The sequence below is a fragment of the Triticum aestivum genome, chromosome 4B, assembly GCF_018294505.1.
Source record: "Triticum aestivum cultivar Chinese Spring chromosome 4B, IWGSC CS RefSeq v2.1, whole genome shotgun sequence".
NCBI classification, from domain to species: Eukaryota; Viridiplantae; Streptophyta; class Magnoliopsida; order Poales; family Poaceae; genus Triticum; species Triticum aestivum.
This window is the reverse complement of record NC_057804.1, coordinates 122,689,683-122,694,446: the sequence shown is the minus strand read 5'-3', so window position 1 is coordinate 122,694,446 and position 4,764 is coordinate 122,689,683.

Sequence of the window (4,764 nt, the reverse complement as noted above, 5' to 3'; positions counted from 1 at the left end):
TGTTTGTTGGGATCCGATGATCTTTGAGTTTATGATCAGATCTACGTTTTTATCCATGAAAGTTATTTGATTCTTCTTTGATCTCTTATATGCATGATTGCTTATAGCCTCGTATTTATTCTCCGATATTTGGGTTTTGTTTGGCCAACTGATCTATTTATCTTGCAATGGGAAGAGGTGCCCGATAGTGGGTTCGATCTTACGGTGCTTGATCCCAGTGACAGAAAGGGAACCGACACGAATGTATTGTTGCTGCTAAGGATAAAAAGATGGGATCCATATCTGCCGCAATAGATAAACGGATCTTGTCTACATCATGTCATCGTTCTTATTGCATTACTCCGTTTTCTCATGAACTTAATACACTAGATGCATGCTGGATAGCGGTCGATGTGTGGAGTAATAGTAGTAGATGCAGGCAGGAGTCAATCTACTAATCTTGGACGTGATGCCCATGTAATGATCATTGCCTGGATATCGTCATGATTATTTGAAGTTCTATTAATTGCCCGATAGTAATTGTTTTCATCATATTTGCCCATGTAATGATCATTGCTATTTTTCTTAAGACAAGCCACTAGTGAAACCTACAGCCCCCGGGTCTCTTTTCATCATATTTGCCTTTGCGATCTATTTTCTCTTGCATTTATTTTCAGATCTATTAAACCAAAAATACAAAAATACCTTGCCGCAATTTATTTGTTTCTCGATCTATTTATCTTATCTACAAATTTACCTCACGTCCTTTGCCTATCTTGAGGCGTCGTACCCCGAAAGGGATTGACATCCCCTTTAACACGTCGGGTTGCGACGTGTTGTTATTTGTGTGCAGGAGCTGTTTACGTTGTGTTGCTTGGTTCTCCTACTGGTTCGATAACCTTGGTTTCATATCTGAGGGAAATACCTACCGCCATTGTGTCGCATCATCCTTTCCTCTTTGGGGAAATACCGACGTAGCTTCAAGCGACATCAAAAGGAATTTCTGGCGCCGTTGCCGGGGAAGATCAAGTCAAGATAGTCTCCCGTCGGCTTGCCAATTTCTGGCGCTGTTGCTGGGGAGGATCTTCAACATCAACCAGGTTCATAATCACAAATCTCATCTCCTTGCAATTTACATTATTCGCAATTTGCCTCTCATTTTCCTCTCCCCCACTTCACAAAATTTTGCCGTTTTATTCGCTCTTCTTTTCGTTTTGCCGTTTTCTCGTCAGATCTCTTGTTTGCTTGTGTGCCATGTGTCTTCTATTTGCTTTCTAAATATCTCTTGATATGGAACCTGATCCACTTGCTAATCTTTTTAAGAGATCCAATTATCATGAGCAAATTGCTAGTGATTTGAGTACACTAGATTATCTTTATGAATTTTTGCTTGAGATTCGTGAATGTGAAAATTGTGACGAAGAAATTTATGAAGTGATTCATGATAGCTCTTTGAATGAAAAACATGTTTGCAATGATTTTACTATAAATTATGTTAATTTCAATTGTGCTAATAATATGCAAAACCCCAAGCTTGGGGATGCTAATTTTGCTATGTCCACTACTTATTGCAATGATCATGATTGGGGTGATTCTTCTTATGATCTTGAAAATTTATTTAATCCCCGTGATGAATATGAGATTGATAATAGTGTTTGCAATAATATTGGAAGTGGGTTTGGAAGAGTGTCAACTTTAGATCCCACTACTTTGGAGAATGTTCAATTTTCTGAATTTTTTGATAAAAGTGGGTTTGGAGAGGTCATGACTTTAGTTAATGTTAATCCCACTATTTTGGAAGAGTGTCAACTTCCCACGCATGTGGATCACGTTGAGAATATGTTATGTGATAGCTATATTGTTTAATTTTCTTATGATCCTGCATGTAACTATTATCAAAGAGGAAAATATGGTTGTAGAGATTTTCATGTTACTAAATTACCTCTCTTCATGTTGAGATTGCTAATGCTTCTTTCTTCTTCCTTGCATATGCTAGCTTTTGCTTGCCTTGATAATTTGTTTGCTTATAAAATGCCTATGCATAGGAATTATGTTAGACTTAGATGTGTTTGTCATGTGCTATATGATACTCTCGTTGTGCTTCAATTCTTGGCTTTCATGAGAGCATGATCCAAATTATCAATGCCTAGATAGGGGCGTAAAACGATAGCGCTTGTTGGGAGGCAACCCAATGAATAAAATTTATTTTTGCTTTTTTATTTCTGTTCTTGAGTGTTAGAACAATTATGATACTATTAGATTCTGTTTTTGTGTTTTAATTTGTGTTGATTTGAATCAATGCCTTTGGGAAGACTTGGGTGAAAGTTTATTTGATCTTGCTGAAAAACAGAAACTTTTGCGCTCACGAGATTCGTTGTCATTTTTTACAGAAGAGTGATTTTAAGTTGATTCTTTTTGAAGAGGATTAATAGACAAATTACTCACGTCCACCAATTTATTTCATAATGTCTGAACTTACATAAGTATTCGAAATTTTCAGATTGCTATAGACTGTTCTGTTTTTGACAGATTCTGTTTTCTTTGCGTTGTGTGCTTGTTTTGATGATTCTATGGTTTTATTTGATGAGTTTTTGGCATAGAAAAGTTGAAATACAGTAGATATAATGCAAAAACAAAATAACAATAGGTTTTCTACAGTAGTTATAGTAGTGGTTTGGTTTCTTATACTAACGGATCTCACGAAGGTTTTGTTTGAGTTTTGTGTGATTGAAGTTTTTAAGTTTTGGGTTATCTTACGATGGATGAAGGAATAAGGATAAGAAAAAGGCTAAGCTTGAGGATGCCTGAGGCACCCCAAGATAATATTAAAAGAAGTAGCAAGCAACTAAGCTTGGGGATGCCCCTGAGTGGCATCCCCGCTTTCTTCTAACAACCATCGGTATTTTACTTGAAAGTATATTTTTATTCATCACATGATATGAGTTTTGCTTGGAGCGTTTTGTATAATATGAGTCTTTGCTGGTTTTGCTTTGTGTTTTAAGTTTCGAATCCTTGCTGGACACACCCTTTTTAGAAATCCAAAAAATATGCTAATTTTGCTCCTATGCTTCACTTATATTTTTAGAGCCATGGACTCGCTCTAGTACTTCACTTATATCTTTTTGAGCACAGTGTGCTTTGTTAATTTTGAAGAAATGCTCTCATGCTTCACTTATATTTATTTGAGAGTTAGTAAATTTTGAAGAAATTCTCTCTTGTTTCACTTAGATTAATTTGAGAGAAAGAAAGAAAAAATTATTATGCTCATGATCTTCACTTATATTTGTTTGAGCTTACCAAAAGAAACATATGAAAATAGTTCCAAAGTGATAGATATCCAAGGAGGATATAATAAGAACTTTCATGAAGATCATTGGACAAAATAAACTTGATTCTTAGTAATGGTTTTGAGATATGACGATATGATATGTGAGTCATGTTTATGAGTAATTGTGCTTTAGTAAGAATATTGATGTTAAGGTTTGTGATTCCCTATGCAAGCACGAAAGTCAATAGTTATGAAATGAAATTTATATCCTACTTATGGTGCATTATTCGGTGTTACTTATGCTTAATGCTTGGGTACGAGATTTTTCACTTTTTGGTTGGTCGCTTCTCAATCTTTTTGCTAGCCTTCATTTTGCACTAAGTATGATCACTACTTGTGCATCCAAACCCTTTAAACCAGTTTTGCCATATGAGTCCACTATACCTACCTACATGCAGTATTTCCATGCCGTTCTAAGCAAATTTGCATGTGCCATCTCTAATATTCAAAATAAAATTTCTCTTTTGTGTGCTCTACTACTCGCGAGGCGGTAAAGGGTAGCCAATATTTTCCATGCTAGATGTATTATTCTCACAATGAGTGTTTATTCACTTGTCATTGCACGAGAGTACGACAAAGGTATTAGGGATGCCTAGTCTCGAAATGAAAAATGAATTTACTTTATGTTGTCAAATAATAAATTCCTTGGAAAGTGTTGGTATGGAAGGCACCCGTGGATATAGCTAGCCATGGAAAGTGAAAGTTATGGTGGAAAAAGGAATAAACTTTATTTTCTGTTTGGGAACCGCTTATGATGCATGTAGCATGGAAAGTGTTGGGATGCTCCAAGTCATTTTCGTTGGCAGGAAAAGTATGTCTCTCAAAAATAATTTTATCTCTCAATTTAAGCTTTGAGCTCTGGCACCTCTAGAAATCACTACTTCCCTCCACAAAGGGCCTTTCTTTTAGTTATGCAATTTTTATTTTGAATTTGAGTCTCCATCTTCTCTGATAAAGCTCCAACTAAGGGGCACTGTGATCGTATTTAAGCATTGGGTGTAGCTAATATTTGAGTGTGTTTCATGAATGGATCAATGATTGAGCATGATGGGATAGGGATAACTTGTTTTAGTGTTGATATTACGAAAGACATGGTTGCTTGTTGGTATGCTTGAGTATTAAAGTCTTCATGTCAAAACTAGAATATTGCTTTGAATCATATAAAAAGTCCAGATGTCCATGCTATGAAGAAAAGAATGTGATGAACATGTTAGGCAGCATTCCACATCAAAAATTCCGATTTTATCATTTACCTACTCGAGGACGAGAAAGAATTAAGCTAGGGGATGCTGATACGCCTCCAAACTATCTATAATTTTTGATTATTCCATGCTGTTATATTATCATTCTTGGATGTTTTACAATCATTTTATAGTCATTTTATATCATTTTTTGGTACTAACCTATTGACATAGTGCCAAGTGCCAGTTGTTGTTTTATGCATGTTTTTTACATCG